Here is an 18292-nt window from a genome sequence, read left to right on the forward strand (position 1 = left end):
CACTTGAAAAGACAGTTTGGCAATTTCTTATAAAACTAAACATAATCTTACCATACAATCCAGCAATTAAGCTCCTTGGTATTTACCCAAAGGAATAAAAATCTTACGATACACACAAAAATCTGCACACAGATTTTTATAGCAGCCCTATGCATAAGTGCCAAAACTTAGAAGCTGTCAAAATGTCTTTCAGTAAGAGACTGGCTAAATAAACTGTGGTCTGTCCAGATAATGAAATATTAACACTAAAAAGGAATGAGCTATCAAGCCATGGAAAGGCATGGAGGAAATTTAAATGCACATTACTAAGCAAAAGAAGCCAGTAAAAACCACGGACTTTGGATGATAATGACGTGTTAAGGTAGGTTCATCAACTGTAACAAATGTACCACTGTGTTGGGGGATGTTGATAATGGAGAAGGCTATGTAAGTGTGGAAGCAGAGAGTAGATGAGAAATCGGTTTGTCTCCCAATCAGTTTTGCTGTGAACCTAAAACTACCCCCACAGTGTAGCCACAGAGGCACCTGGGTGGCTCAGGAGGTTGAGTGTCCCATCCTGACTCTTGATTTCATCTCAGATCATAATCTCATGGTTCATGGGTTTGAGCCCCGCATTGGGCTCCATGCTAACAATGCAGAGTCTGCTTGAGATTCTCTCTTCCTCTCTCTCTGCCCCTCCCCAGCAGTCTCTCTCCCCATGTCTGTCTCAAAATAAATAATTTTTTAAAATTATTAAAAAAAAGAGAGAAAGACCTAGTCCATAGTTTATATGTGTTCCTAAGAATAAATACTCAGGAATACACTTAATAAAATAAGTGCAAAATACATACTCTGAAAACTATAAAACAATGCTGAAAGAAATGAAAGAAATATAAATAAATGGAAAAGCATCATATATTGTTCATGGATTGGAAAACTGAACTTTGTTAAGATGGCAATACTCTCCAAACTCATCCACAGATTCAACATAATCCCTATCAGAATCCTACCTGACTTTTAAGAAATTAAGCTGATAAAGAAAATTTATATGGAATTGTAAGGGACCAAAAATAGCCAATACAATCCTTAAAAAAGAAGTTCAAAGCAGGAGGACTTACAGTTTCCATTTCAAAAACAACTACAAAGCTCTATAGTAATCGAAACAGTGTGGTACTGGCATGAAGATTGTCATGTAAGTCAACTGAATTGTGTTGAGAGTCACACACACACACACACACACATACAACCCAACCATGCACATATGGTCACTTGTTTTCTGACAAGGGTGCCAAGACCACTCAATGGGGAAAAATACTCTTTTTTTCTTTCCTTCTTTCCTTCCTCCCTCCCTCCCTACCTTCCTCCCTTCCTCCGGTCCTCCCATCCTCCCATCCTCCCTTCCTTCCTTCCTTCCTTCCTTCTCTCCCTCCCTATCCCCCCTCCCCTCTTCCTTCCTTTCCTCCCTTCCTTCCTCCCTTCCTTCCTCCCTCCCTTCCTTCCTTCCTTCCCTCCTTTCTTCCTTCCTTCCTTCCCTCCTTCCTTCCTTTCTTCTCTCCCTCCCTGTCCCCCCTCCCTCCCCTCTTCCTTCCTTTCCTTTCTCCTTTCCTCCCTCCCTTCCTTCCTTCCTTCTTTCCTTCCTTCCTTTCTTCTCTCCCTCCCTGTCCCCCCTCCCTCCCCTCTTCCTTCCTTTCCTTCCTCCTTTCCTTCCTTCCTTCCTTCCTTCCTTCCTTCCTTCCTTCCTTCCTTCCTTCCCTTTCTTCTCTCCCTCCCTGTCCCCCTTCCCTCCCCTCTTCCTTCCTTTCCTTCCTCCTTTTCTCCCTTCCTCTCTTCCTTCCTCCTTCCTTCCTTCCTTCCTTCCTTCCTTCCTTCCTTCCTTTCCTCCCTCCCTGTCCCCCTCCCTCCCCTCTTCCTTCCTTTCCTTCCTCCTTTTCTCCCTTCCTTCCTTCCTTCCTTCCTTCCTTCCTTCCTTCCTTCCTTTCTTCCTTCCTTCCTTCCTTCCTAGAGAGCACAAGCAGGGGAGGGGCAGAAAGAAGGAGAGACAGAATCCCAAGCAGCTTCACACAATCAGCACAGAGCCCAATGCAGGGCTTCAACTCATGAATTGTGAGATCATGACCTGGGCCGAGATGAAGAGTCAGATGCCACCCAGACACCCTAAAAATACTCTTTTTAACAAAAGATTTTTCAAACAACTACATATCAACATGCATCCAAAACAATTAATTTGGATTTCTACCTCACACCGTGTATAAAAATTAACTCAAAAAAGATTAAAAGACATACATGTAGAGCTAAAACTATAAAACTCTCAGAAGAAAACATAGGTGTAAATCTTTGTGGCCTTTATTGGGCAATGTTTTTGTTGTTACGACATCAAAAGCACAAGTAACAAAAGAAAAAACAGATAAATTGGACTTCTAAATTAAAAACTTTTGGGGGCGCCTGGGTGGCTCAGTCGGTTGGGTGGCCGACTTCAGCTCGGGTCATGATCTCGCGGTCCGTGAGTTCGAGCCCCGCGTCGGGCTCTGTGCTGACAGCTCAGAGCCTGGAGCCTGTTTCGGATTCTGTGTCTCCCTCTCTCTGACCCTCCCCCGTTCATGCTCTGTCTCTGTCTCAAAAATAAATAAATGTTAAAAAAAAAATTAAAAAAAATTAAAAACTTTTGTACTTAAAAGGACACTGTCGAGAAAGTGAAAAGAAAACCCACAGAGTAGGAGGAAATATTTAAAACTCATATATCTTCTAAGAGATTAGTCTCCAGAATATATTAAAAACCCTTAGAAGCCAACCATGAAAAGCAAATGACTTGTGGGCAAGTCATTAACTTGTGGGCAAAGGAGTTACCTTCTGTCTTTCTACATAGAAGATACACAAATGTCCAATAAATGTTAGGAAATTAGGAAATGCGTATCAGAGCCACACTGAGATACAACTTCACATTCATATGGGTGGCTATCAAAATAATAATATAAAAATAAGTGTTGGCGAGGGGCACCTGGGTGGCTCAGTCGGTTGAGTGTCCAACTTCGGCTCAGGTCATGACCTTGCGGTCTGTGAGTTCGAGCCCCGCATGGGGCTCTGTGCTGACAGCTCAGAGCCTGGAGCCTGCTTCAGATTCTGTGTCTCCCTCTCTCTTTGCCCCATCCCCACTCATGCTCGCACTCTGTCTCTGTCAAAAATAAACTTAAAAAAAAAAAGTGTTAGCGAGTATGTGGAATTGTGAGAGACTTTCATTTTCTATTTTATCTTTCTTATGATGTTAATGGTTTTAAAGAATGTGTAGTTAAATATCTCTTACCATACTGATACGATATGCCACCTGAAAAAGCACATTGGGTTATTTGTCCAAATAATAGATTCAGATGGCCATCATGTATCCAAATTAGGCATCAGGGAGAAAGTTGAACCTTTGGCTCAAACAAGGGAAAAACATTACAAAGTGGATTTATAACTAAATGGGAATAAATACACTTTGGGATTTATTGGGTTGCTTGAGTCTGTAGCAAAGTAGATTAAGGAGTATAAGTAAATATATATCAAAACTGAAAGAAGGGACCAGAAGGGAAAAAAATCTAAAAGTGTTGAAACCACTTTTCCAGCTCGTTTGCTGGCCTAACCTTGAGCAATGTCATAATCTCCAATGACCACGACAGTATGTGGTTAGAGTAAATGTGTAAAAGTGGCTGGATGTAAAACTACATGCCGAGCTCCTTGTATTTTTACTTGGTTGCACTGTCTTTTAAAACATCATGGACAGTTAATAAAACTGTCCCCCTGGCCTCATATACACAGCCTACAGCTGCCAATTTGTAACCTCTGTTCAAGAGTATGATTACTTCATTGGGAAGCAAATCATTCAAAGGCTAACAATGGAAGCCAACATAATTTGGCTTATTATTTTAGTAAACATTGGACAGACATGGGTAGGTGTGATTACGTTGTAAAGTGGAATTGTTAACATCATGTCAAATTTAAGAATATGTCATCTTTACTGAACAGAAGTTTTAACTGGAAACATTAATAAAACCAAAAATATTTTAAATGTGGCTTCTGGATCTGTTCATTTCAATCATAATGCTTTAATTTGAACCATGTTGAACACAGCAGTACACTGGAAGATTGTGAGAATATTGTTACTGAATCTAGAATTCTGTTTTTTAAATTAAATCAATGGCAAAATATGTAAATGTCAAATTTATCTAATTATAGAAGCAATATTTAAGTTTGAAAAACAGAAAAAAAATTTACTTGAGTTGCCACAATCCTAATAATTGTTTGAATATACATTTTATATATAATAATAATAACAAAATGTTGGATCCTACTTTTTAGAAAATTTAACATTACATCACACTAATTTGTCCATATAATCAGCATAAAGAGTAGAAAATGTTGAATCTCAAAGGTAGGATTTTGAAAACTTGGAAACCAATCAGAGAAGTTTTAAAATATTTTTTAAAACCTTAATAAAAGTTTACAAAATCAGCAAAATGAACATTTAATTTGAAAAATTGATTAAAATGTTTTTAACATTCTAAAAATTCCATTTGCCAACACATTTGGTAACACGACAAAATGACCAAAAAGTTAATACTCTTCTTTCATCAAAGTTGATACTTAAATTTTTTTCCAGGGAATGAACTTCTTACATTTCATTTGGCACAGATTCTAAGTTCAGTAAATATTTGAAGAGATCAATGTTTTACTTTTTCTTCCACTGGCCACCCTTCAAAATGATAAAGATGGCTTTCACAGGTGGTACATGATGGTCCCCATAAACACAGATGGCTTTTGGGTACAACTGTTTCACCTCAAGCTTTTGTTTATGCTTTATTCCTTGAGGAGCAATCTCTAGGGCCAATATTAGACTATTAGTTGTTTATTCCATGTGTTGGCTTATAATTCCACAGATGGGAATTGGTTCTAAACTAAGCTGCACTCACACAGCCTCACTCCATTGAAGAATCTACCCCATGCAGATTACTGTAAGAGTCTCACTCAGAAAAATGGCCCCTTCACAGATGGTTAAATTCTTCCAACAGGATAAAACACGGTTGCTTTTTAACTGGTTTTGAATGAGTCTCCCATTTTGGGATGAGCTGAATGTAGGAGATAAAAGAAAGACAAGCATTCTTTGATGTGCAGACAGCACAACTATGATTTTATCTCAAACTAACAATAACTTTAAATTTTTTTTTTCAACGTTTATTTATTTTTGGGACAGAGAGAGACAGAGCATGAACAGGGGAGGGGCAGAGAGAGAGGGAGACACAGAATCGGAAACAGGCTCCAGGCTCTGAGCCATCAGCCCAGAGCCTGACGCGGGGCTCGAACTCCCGGACCGCGAGATTGTGACCTGGCTGAAGTCGGACGCTTAACCGACTGCGCCACTCAGGCGCCCCCCAAACTAACAATAACTTTAAAAACAACTGACCCTGCTCCCTAATTGCTGCCACTACAGAAATACTGGAGATGAATTATTCTGGAACGAAGTTAATAATTATAGAATTCTTTCCCAAAGCTTAAACACGTTTAAAATAATAAACCCTTACAAGCAAACTCATTCGGTTACCGAGAGGTACGTTATACATATGCTTCATCTTGAATAGTGCATCCAGAATAACATAGCTTAAAGCTAGGTGTTTTCTTCGTAATTTTTAAAGGAGCAATGATTTGTTTGTTTCATGACTAAAGCAAGCATATGGTTTTATTGCCTTAAAAATATTCAAACTAAAAATACTATAGCCATGATATAATAAGCAACAACGCTTGGCACCAAAGCTCACCCTTTAATCTCTGTTAAAGGGGATCCAAAGCTCTTTGTAAAGAAAAAAATTGAATCTTCCTCCAAGAACTCTCCCTTGCTCATTTCTGTCAGAGGGGCCATTTTATTCAGGGCACCAGATCTTCCGTAGGTCCCTCATTTCCATGAGAGAATATAGGTCTGACCCCAGTTAAACTAGTTGGTAAGGCAGATGTGTTTATTTGGCTGGCCACACAAAATAACCAGAACGTGGGTACTCATTACAGAATGCAAATTCACTGTAAAATCTCAGGTGAGAAACACAGTGGTGGTGGGGAATTTCCGAAGGATACAAAGATCCATGCATTCTTACCCTAGGATCAAGCTAGAAGAGAATCAGAAAGCCAGGTACTCCTAGACGAAGTGAGTAGAGAAAGAGCACATACTCTGAAGTCTGAACTTGATTTTATCACTTAATAGCCATGTAATCTCTTGCTGTCCTATCCAATGTATCATTTCCTGTTTTGCATTTTTCCTATCCTATCATAGTCTTTGTATCCTGATAAGCAGCCTTCAGTTCACTGAGATAAACTGGGCGGGGGGGGGGGGGGGGGGGGACAGTTATTTCTACAGAAAACCAAACAGATAAATAATTGATAATACATAATATAGAAAGGAAGTCTAATGTATCTTAGGTACTTATAGATGGTTTAATATTTTACATTATATTAACATATCACATTAGTAGCCCAACTAAGGAAGAAAAAAATGCCTAGATTATTTCAGTTGATTCTGAAAAGGCATAAAATAAAGTGAAGACTATCCAACAACAAACAGAAACAGACTCATAAATACAGAGGACCAACTGGTTGCCAGAGGGGAAGGGGTTAAGAGGATGGGCAAAATAGGTGAAAAAGATTAAAAAGTACAAACTTCCACTTATAAAATAAGTCACAGAGATGAAAAGTGCAGGTGGGGAATACAGTCAACATCGTAATGGCATTGTATGGTGACAGGTGGTGATAACGTTTAATCGAGGTGAACGTTACTTAATATAGGGAACTACTTAATCACTATGTTGTGCATCTGACGCTAATATAGCATCGTATGTCAACTATATTTAAGTACAGAATTTTTAAAAATACAAAGCAACTGAACCTTATTAAACCCTGATAACTTTAGAGGATATTTGCCCCCTCAATCTTTCAGATTCTGTATACTCCATATGTGCTCCTTATAGTTCTATTTTTCAGGCAGGCATTACTTTAATATTTGAGGATTACTGGGCCACTTTTCCTAATTCATATTTTCATGGCCATGAATTCATTTGCTTTAGAGAAAAACAAGATATAATCTATACGTATACAGTATGACTTCCAGTGAAAAGTAATTCAGTGAACTTGTATGTCATGTTGGTTTACATAAAACAAAATAATGGTTCTGATTATTATTACCAAAAACAACAACAAACAAACAAAATCCCTGATTGCTTTAAAAAGCTCTTAATAACCCAGGACTAAAGGCTAATACCTTAATAAAAAAAAAAAACCTCTCTGAAACCAATAGCCACATAATTCCTCACAGAAACATATTCATTAAAATTGGAAATAAAATCAGGTATATAATTTTCACATTATTTAACATTGGGTTAGAACTCTGGTCAATGCAAATAATAAATGGCACAGAAATGAGATCTACATTTTGGAAAAGAGGAAACATAATTATCATTACTTATGGATGATATTATATACTAGAAAAGCCATGAACATAAAATGAAATTTCTAGAATTGATTCAAGCTCAATAAGATGCTAGACATAAATATGCAATTGGTTCTTTGTTATTAGAAGACAGCATAAATTTGCTTGTTCTTAATACAGCAGCAGTAATCAGTTACAAAACATAATATAATTCAATGGGGAAAGACTCTATTCACAATGTATTCTGATCTCCAAAGAAATGCAGAGGACCTATATGAAGAAAACCACAAAAATGCTGAGAGATATCAAAAGAGAGACTTCATGTTCTTCGATGGAAAGAACAAATTTTATAAATTTGTGAATCATATTTTATATGTGTTACTCAATGCCAATTAAAGTCACAGTTTTCTTTAGAAAATGATTACAAAGTTTGGAAAAATAACGAAGTGACTATAACAGACTTACATAAAATTATAATAATTTAAGACATATATAGAGTACAAGCATAAGGGTAGACAGACACATGTACAAAACAGGCTTTACTACATTCAAGAATGAATATGTGATCAATGGGGCACTGCAAACCCACAACAGGAAAGTATTCAATAAACTGCTTGGGCGGGGGTGGGGGGGGTGGGGGGCGCCTAGGTGGCTCAGTAAGTTAAGCATCAGACTTTGGCTCAGGTCATGATCACACTGTCAGTGAGTTCGAGCCCCAAGTCACGCTCTGTGCTGACAGCTCAGAGCCTGGAGCCTGCTTCGGATTCTGTGTCTGCCTGTCTCCCTGCCCCTCCCCCACTCACACTGTGCTCTCTCACTCTCTGTCTCTGTCTCTCAAAAATGAATAAACATTAAAAAAAAAATTTTAAAACTCTTTGCAAAATACTCATTAAATATTTTCGGAAAAATCAATTCAGATACTCATCTCACACTTTTGGGGTAGGCTAAAAGGATAAAAGCTAAATAAGTAAAACCATTTCAACAGATCTTGACAAAAATAGAAGTAAATCTCAAATTTCTTGAGTGGGGAAAACCAGCTTTGAAAGGATTAAATAATTCAGATAAAAGTGCCCAGTAGACTCAAAATTTAAGTCTAAAATTAAAACTAAATTCTAACACCTTAAACTAATAGAACACTGTATGTTAACTATACTGGAATTTAAAAAAAAACTACATCCTAACATAAACTATGAATTGAAGGCAACATTTGCAGGAATGTCACAGATTTTTTAAAAAATGAATGTTGCAGTTCTTTACACTGTACGTGCAAATTTTCTGTTTATTTCAAATAAAAAATAGTTATAAATACCCTTGATATATGAAGAATTCTTGCAACATGATAAGAAAAATACTAAGACCCAGGTGACAAGTTGGTCAAGGATATAAACACAGTACAGACACCCGCGAGCATACACACACACTCACAAAAGGTGGGGAAAAAGGTGGCTAACAGACATGGCAGAAAAATAGTCAGTCTTAATAGCAAAGAAATACCAATTAAAATAAGACTTCAGGGGCGCCTGGGTGGCTCAGTCAGTTGAGCGGCTGACTTCGGCTCAAGTCATGATCTCACAGCCTGAAGGCTTCTGAGTTCGAGCCTCGCCTCAGGCTCTGTGCTAACAGCTTTGAGCCTGGATCCTGCTTCTGATTCTGTGTCTCCCTCTTTCTCTGTCCCTCCCCTGCTCGCGTTCTGTCTCTCTTTCTGTCTCTCAAAAATAAATAAACATTTAAAAAAAATTTTTTTAAAGACTTCAATTTACGCTTATCAAATTAGCAAATGTTTTTGGTTTTGTCTTTCATAATAATACCAAATGCTTGCAAGAGTATACTAAAACACGCACTCTTTCTCATGACTGGTGGGCCTATAAATAAGAATAAGCGATTTAGTTGTTTGTATCAAGAGTCTTAACATCCTTGAATACAGTATGCCCACTTTCAGGTATCATGCTAAAGGGAAAATCCTGAAAAACAAACAAAAAAAGGCTTTATGCATAAAGAAGTTCACTGAGCATCATTTATATTAATGAAAATTTGGAAACAACTTACACGTCAAGCTATTCTGGGGGTTACTGGATAAATTGTGAAATATTATATAGACATTAAAATGGTATTTACAAAGAAATTTTTAACGCAGATATTTTTATTTTACTTTTTATTCCAATATAGTTAAACTAGCATGTTATATTAGTTTCAGGTGTACAATACAGTGATTCAATAATTTTATTCATTACTCAGTGCTCATCACAATTAAGTGTACTCTTAATCCCCTTCACCTGTTTCACCCATCCCCCACCCACCTCCTCTGGTAACCTATACTGTTCACTATATTTAAAAGTCTGTTTTGGTTATTTATTTTTTCTTTATTCATTTGTTTTGTCTCAAATAACACATAAGAGAGATATGTCTTTCTCTGATTTATTTCACTTAGCGTTATACTCTCTAGATCCATCTATGTTGTTGCAAATGGCAAAATTTCATTCTCTTTTATGGCTGAATAATATTTCATTGCATATACATACCACTTCTTCTTTATCCATTCATCTCTCAATGGACACTTGGGCCACTTCTATAATCTGGCTATTGTAAACAATGCTATAATAAACAAAGGGGTGCATATATCTTTCCAAATTAGTGTTTTTGTATTCTTTGGGTAAATATCCAGTAGTGGGATCACTAGGTCACATGGTAATTCTATTTTTAATTTTTTAAGGAACCTCCCTACTGTTTTCCACAGTGGCTGCACCAGTTTGTATTCCCATCAATACTGCAAGAGGGTTCCTATTTCTCCACACTTCTGTCAACACTTTTTGTTTCTTGTGTTTCTGATTTTAGCCATTCTGACTGGTGTGAAGTGATATCTCATTATGGTTTTGATTTGTATTTTCCTGATGATTAGTGATGTTGAGCATCTTTTTAGGTGTCTGTTGGCCATGTGTTTGTCTTCTGTGGAGAAATGTCTGTTCATGTCTTCAGCCCATTTTTTTAACTGGATTACTTGGTTTTTGGGTGTTGAGTTGTATAACTCTTTATATATTTTGGATCCTAACCCTTTATCAGATATGTCATTTGCAAATATCTTCTCCCATTCAGTAGGCTATCTTAGTTTTGTTGATTGTTTCCTTTGCTGTGCAGAAGCTTTTTATTTTGAATAGTCCCAACCGTTTATTTTTGCTTTTGTTTCCCTAGCCACAGGAGACATATCTAGAAAAATGATCCTATGGCCAATGTCAGAGAAATTACTGCCTGGGCTCTCTTCTAGCAGTTTTATAGTTTCAGGTCTCACATTTAGGTCCTTCACCCATCTTGAGTTTATTTTCATGTGTGGCATAAGAAAGCAGTCCAATTTTCCCAACACCATTTGTTGAAGACACTGTCATTTTCCCACTGCATATTCTTGCCTCCTTTGTTGAAGATTAATTGACCATATAATCGTGGATTTATCTCTGGGCTCTCTATTCTGTTCCATTGATCTATGTGTCTGTTTTGGTGCCAGAACCACAGTGTTTTGATTACTCTTACTTTGTAGTATATCTTGAAATCTAGGGTTGTGATACCTCTAGTTTTGTTTTTCTTTTTCAAGACTGCTTTGTCTATTCAGGTTCTTTTGTGGTTCCATACAAACTTCAAGATTATTTGTTCTAGTTCTGTGAAAAATTCTGTTGGTTTTGATAGGAATTGCATGAAATCTGTAGATTGCTTTGGGTAGTATGGACATTTTAACAATATTTGTTCTCCCAATTCATAAGCATGGAATATCTTTTCATCTGTTTGTGTCATTGTCAATTCCTTTCATCAGTGTTTTATAGTTTTCAGAGTAGAGGTCTCTCACTTCCTTGGTTAAGTTCATTCCTAGGTATTTTATTATTTTTGGTGCAATTGCAAATAGGATTGTTTTCTCTTTCTGCCACTTCATTATTAGAGCATAGAAAGGCAACAGATTTCTGTATATTGACTTTGTATCCTGCGAACTTACTGAATTCACTTATCAGTTCTAGTAGTTTAAAAAGGAATTTTTTAGGGGTGCCTGGGTGGCTCAGTCGGTTAAGCATCTGACTCTTGATTTCAGCTCAGGTCATAATCTCACAGTTGTATGATTGAGCCCCATGTTGGGCTCTGTGGGACTGCTTAAGATTCTCTACCTCTGCCCCTGCCCCACTCACACATGCATGCTCGCGCTCTCTCTCTCTCTCTCAAAAAAAAAAAAAAGATTTTTAAAAATAATGTGATAAAATGTGCTAAATAAAGAAGGCAAGATATACAATTGTCTATATACTATGGCCACATATTTTTAAAAAACGAAAAGGGAAAAAAGCATTTTTAAAAGTACCTGCTAACAGTAGTTGTTTTCAGGGGAGGGTCTGTTAGTTGTTTTAACACCTCTTTTATATTTGCCCCACTTTCCTCAAGGAGAGTGTATTAGTTCATACTTTTATAATATATAATATGACTCAATAACAAATCACTGCTGTGTCCAGCACAGTGGGGGAATCTGATGGTATGTGCTCCTCATAGATTCCAGGTTTCTGTCTTTAAAAAAGAATTCTACATGAACTTTTAAGCCAATGGTGGCAGTTCTTTCAGTTCCATCTACACCACCAGCCACACAGAGGCCAGGTGTATAGACAAAGGCTGACTGACCACAAATGCTATCGGGAGGCACTTCGATGCTATAAGATATCCAGTGATTAGTTGGGCCTGAAGAGGAAAAAGAATCTTTTAGAAAAATAATACAATTCTACTGAAATTTTTTAACAATAAATTTTTGTCTGCTTTTTAAATTTAATTTAATTTTTTTAAAATAGTCTTAAGTGTTTTATTTATTTATTTTTTAATATATGAAATTTATTGTCAGGTTGGTTTCCATACAACACCCAGTGCTCATCCCAACAGGTGCCCTCCTCGATGCCCATCACCCACCCTCCCCTCCCTCCCACCCCCCATCAGCCCTCAGTTTGTTCTCAGTTTTTAAGAGTCTCTTATGTTTTGGCTTTCTCCCACTCTAACCTCGTTTGCTCTTTTTTTAAGCTACTTTTTTTCAAAGCATAACAATAATAAATGCTTGTTATAAAGTTTTTACTTATGCTCTATTTATGATGGGGAAGGTGATTCTCACTATTATAGTTTGATACATATTACTCCAAATTTTTTGAGTGAATATCTTACATTTTAAAAATAACGGGACTGTTTTAGACACGCTGTTTTTTAACCCGAATGTCGCAGTTTGCCTTGTAAGACACGAGACCCCTCACTGATTTTAATTGTTTATGATATTCCTTTCTTAGTTTACTCTAATTTATTGAACCAACGCCCTATTGATAGTCCTTTTGTTACCAACTCATTATTATCGACAATTGAATATTATGAGTTTTCGTGCACTTGTGCAGCACAAAAGTGTCTGAAATACTTGACTGTTTTACAATAAACACTCATCATTCTTGAATATTTCTGTGATAAATTCCTAGAAATGGATTTTCTGGGCTAAAGCTTCTTGCTAAGCAAGTCTCTACAAATGTTTATATTCATGACTACTCCACAATGAAAATGCCTGTTTTCTTACATCTCCAACAATGCAGTACATTACCAAGTTTTATTTTGTTTTGGCCAATCTGATAGGTACAAAATATTGCCATTGCTTTCTTTTGCATTTCTTTAATTATTATAGAGGTTGAGCATCTTTTCATAGATCTCTTGGTCATTTCTGGTTAATTCTAGAAACTGGCTATTATTGTTCTATGTCTGTATTTCATTTTTTTTTAAGGAATTATGTTGTTTATTTAAAATTATTTTCCTAGTCAGTTATTTAGCTATGATATTATTCCTGGCAAATCACTGTGCATATCATGAGGTCTTTTTTTTTAATATGAAATTTATTGTCACATTGGTTTCCATACAACACCCAGTGCTCATTCCAACAGGTGCCCTCCTCAATGACTATGTCTGTATTTCTACTTGCTTATCTTTTCTTGTTGATTTGTCAAAGTTCTTGTTATATAAAGGAATATAGCCCTTTATTATGTCATTTGCATAAATTCCTAAGGCTTTCTTTTGACTTTTTATTTTAAGTTTAATGTAGTTATATTTACCAGTACTTTCTAATTCTGGGTTTGTGTCATGCTTAGAAAGTCCTTCTCCATATATTTATGGTTTCTTCAAGTATTTTTATGATTTCATTATTTTACATTTGTATTTTTGATGCATCCAACATTTATTTTAATGTAAAGTATGAGATGGAGTCCCAGTTTCTTCTTGTCACAAGTGGCTAATCAGTTGGCCTGATACCACTCATTAAATAATCCATCTTTTCTGTACTAATTTGAAATGCCACATTTACGATGCACTAATCAAATATAGTTGGTGTATTTCTGGGATCTATTTACCTTAGCCCCTGAACCAGAATGTGGTAATTTACTTTTGAGGAAACCCATTCTTAACAGAAAAACAAAATACTACTGCTGTGGAGTTCAACATCCCTAGACAAAATGGAAAATTCCTCTTTACCAATTCATCTTTCAAGATGAATCTTTGGCAGTAGGGTTAAAATAACTAGAAAATTCAAATTTGGCATCATGCCCAAGTCACTGTGAGCTTTACCCACAATTCCTTACCCCCACTTTACGTGTCAAGGAGGGATTAATAATGTTCATCTCTCGATGTCTGGCCAGTGTGTTCAGAGTGACAAAATAACCACAAATTGAAAGTCTTGTATATAATAAAGGTTTCTGGCATCAATCTAAGCAGTGGAACTTCTCCTCTGAAAGAGGCCCTGAGTATGAATGGATGTTTAGGTTCACATGTAGATGTAACTATGAATCTCTTTTTTCAGCTAGTGTATCTAACCCTGTGTAGGTTTACATTGAACATGTAAAGCAGACATGGTATTTTAGTTTAAGGGAACATATCTGAATGGATACAGTTCACACAAAATCAACAACGGGAATTCCAGTCTGCTTTCTTGCCTGTGTGTGTGCTTGTGCGTGCGCGTGTATGTGCATGCATGTGTGCATGTGTGTGGAGACTCCCCTTACCACAGCATGAAGGAAAAGAATGACCCTGTAACCCACCACCTCAGGACCTCTGATGGAATGCCACATTGTGCCTTTTGATTCCATTGTGTGGGTTTTACACATTAACTCAGTCCTCCATTTACCCCAGGGATACAGGAGTGCTGATGCACAGGGGCACATGTACCCCCAATGTTTATAGCAGCACTTTCAACAATAGCCAAATTATGGAAAGAGCCTAAGTGTCCATCAAATGATGAATGGATAAAGAAGATGTGGTTTATATACACAATGGAATACTACTAGGCAATGAGAAAGGATGAAATCATGCCTTTTGCAGCAACGTGGATGGAACTGGAGGGTATTATGCTGAGTGAAATAAGTCAGTCAGAGAAAGACAGATTATCATACGTTTTCACTCATATGTGGATCTTAAGACCATGGGGGGAGGGAAGGGGAAAAAATAGTCACAAACAGAGAGGGAGGGAGGCAAACCACAAGAGAATCTTAAATAGAGAACAAACTGAGGGGGGTGGGCAGAGGAGAGGGGGAAATGGGTGATGGGCATTGCAGAGGGCACTTGTTGGGATGAGCACTGGGTGTTGTATGTAAGCCAATTTGACAATAAATTATATTTCAAAAAAAAATACCTCACTCCTCCTATGTAACACCTGTCTGTAGGGTCAACTTGCCTATTAGAGTAGGCACAAAGCCTAAGGTCCTCAATACTTCTAGGGGGCCACAAAACTGTTTTAATTTTTTTTCGAATCAGAAGCAAAAAAAAAAAGCAAAATGTTTTTTTCATATAATATTAGCATTATATTATTAGCATATTCATCCTTATTATAATCTTATTATAATATTTGTCTTTGAAGGATGGGGACCACAAGAGCCATAACACAGCCTCGCCAGTCCCTCAACATTAGAAAGGGACAATTAAACATTTTAGGTCTTACATCTCTATTCTCTTCCTGGAAATTCACAATTAAAGGCTCACAGGAGCTCTGCAATGAAAACAACTCAACCCAACCCAACAACAACAGGAACAAATTAAACAACTTCGTTTTTACTCTAGGGTTCTCAAGGCTTATTTGATCCTGGAACTTTTTTTTCTTCTCCATAATAATTACTATCTTCTCCGAGCAATCCATGGAAGAATTTAGGAAATAATTAGCTTTCTATCGCATTAAAATTCAACACTGATCCAGAGAGTCTAGCGCTGAAATTTCTCAACCATCTTTTTTTTTTTCTTAAGCAGACTGCTGCCCAGAAGCCTAAAGGATTATTCCTTGCTCTATGCAAATAGAACGAGAATGATAACTTGATGCTGTTTCAGCAGCCTCCCACCAACACGGCCCTGCCTTTCCGTTCGGCAGGAGAATCTTCTTGCTGCCCAAGCTTCAGATTTGTGCTACACCGCTCACTGAGACCCATTTCCATTCCGCTTTCTTGATAGGTTTGCAGCAGCGTGAGGATGAAAATAATTCCCAAATGGCAAGGAAGGGTGAAAAGCTGCTGTCTTGAATCCCAGAACATGTTACTCCTTAACCTGTCAGACCTTACTAAGAGGGACTTAAAATCTCTCGGTTCTCAAAAGGTTGCTCCAGGAACAGATTTCTTGGTTCCATCTGCGTTCCGGCTGTTCCCACAACCCCACAGCCTACCGAGTTTGGCAGTGCTTGGCTGCACGAATGCCTAAAATTACAATGTGCTTTCAAAATTCAATCCACAGCAAAACTGACCTCACCTACAAGCATCTCCTAGTTACATTTAATAAAACGATAGGAGTTTGAGGTAGAAGGCAGAAGAAGGGTAAGGGGGTCTGGGGTATAAAATAAAAGAAGAAAGTGTCTTTTAAGTTTATGCTAACTAATGTCTCTTTTTAATATATTTTTTAATTTTTTAAAAAATTATTTAAATGCTTATTTTTTTTAATTTTTTTTTAATGTTTTTTTTAACGTTTATTTTTGAGACAGAGAGAGACAGAGCATGAATGCGGGAGGGTCAGAGAGAGGGAGACACAGAATCTGAAACAGGCTCCAGGCTCTGAGCTGTCAGCACAGAGCCCGACGTGGGGCTCAAACTCACGGACCGTGAGATGATGACCTGAGCCGAAGTCGGCCGCTTAACCGACTGAGCCACCCAGGCGCCCCAGTGCTTATTTATTTTTGAGAGACAGAGCACGGGGAGGGGCAGAGAGAGAGAGGGAGACACAGAAGCCGAAGCAGGCTCCAGGCTCTGAGCTGTCAGCACAGAGCCTGACGCGGGGCTCAAACTAATGAACCACGAGATCATGACCTGAGTGGAAGTTGGACACTTAACCGACTGAGCCACCCAGGTGCCCTGATGTCCCCTTTTTAAAATCAGTTTTCTTTTTGATAGAAAAAGTCAAAGACCCTATGTCCTTTCTTTTCAGTTTTCCAGGGTTTATCCATTAGGGAGATGGTCTCTGTTATTTTTTCTGGAAGCAAATGCATTTGTCTGCCCTTAGTGCTTTAAATAAAGTACATATGTTTCTCAACTGGGAGATGCTTGAAGCCTTTTGGTTAAATGGAAGCCATCAAATCTAGGTGGCCATAAGATTTTTTACAATTAGGAAACAAAATTTCTTTTAAGGAAAGAAGACTGCTCGTTTAACTACAGACCTGAATCCTAGAAGATAGAGAACTTAGTTTCCTGAATACACAGTATTTAGCAAAACAATGATGGCAACAAAAGTGAAAATACAGTTTGGCTATGTCTTGCTTTGTACATCTTTTATCATGCCCAGTGGAATTCACTAAAATTATTTGTCCATAGGTCTGCCTGTCTTTCTTAATGTAGAAAAGTCCTCAAGGATAGAGAGCTTGTGATATGTGGCTTTGTCTTTCAAATGCCTACCACAGTGGCTAATATATATTAGAAGCTTAATGAAGCTTATTGGATGAAGATGTAAATATTAACTGGCTGGGGCACCTGGGTGGCTTCGTGGGATCGAGCCCCATGTTGGGCTCTGCACTGAGAGCTCAGAGCCTGCTTGGGATTCTCTCTCTCTGCCCTTCCCCTGTCCATGCTCTCCCCCTACCTCAAAAATAAACATTTATGAACAAACAAATAAATAAATAGCGAGTGGCTTTTCAATAGTATCACCAACTGGAAACTGTCAATATGTCTGTGACTATTAGTTATATTGTTACTGTTCATCCTAAAAACTGATACCGTGCAACCATATAGGGAAAGCTCCCAAGACGTAGGGCTTAAACTTAATAGAATTTCACAGGATCCCATCTCTGAAGGGTGTGTATTTGTGTGTGTGTGTGCGTGACAGGCAGAGAGATTATCTCCTTTGGCTGGCAAAGTCTGATAAAATTGCTTACACTGATTTTATTTCCTATTAAAGCCCTACCTGGGCTCATTATTTTTGAGTCAATAGAGATATCTGTAACTTTTTTTTTCAGAAGCTATTGAATGCTTACAAAAATAGTAACAAAGGAAAAAGAAACTATTTTAAAGGCAAATCACTTCGATAATCTTGAACAACCCAACTGGAGTAATTGGAAGGACAGTTAATAAATGCCTCATCAGCTAACAAATATGATAGGTACCCTACTATATACCAGGTGCTTGGTGGAGGGGATGCAAAGGTAATAACAGAACTGACGTTTACATCTAATCACTAATCTTGAAAGGCTCGTGAACTAGTTGGGGAGGTAATACAACATACCTGAAACAAAACACCAATAAGAAAATAGGAACAGAGCAGTGATTTTAAATCATGTTTCCACAGGTCAGTGCTATTCTAGAAACAGAAGTGAGGTATCTCCTGTCAAAAATGAATAATGGTAGCCTATTTCTTGGTTTATGAATTGGTAAAAAAAAATGGTTATTAGAA

Source organism: Acinonyx jubatus, chromosome D4, assembly GCF_027475565.1.
Source record: "Acinonyx jubatus isolate Ajub_Pintada_27869175 chromosome D4, VMU_Ajub_asm_v1.0, whole genome shotgun sequence".
Lineage (NCBI taxonomy): Eukaryota > Metazoa > Chordata > Mammalia > Carnivora > Felidae > Acinonyx > Acinonyx jubatus.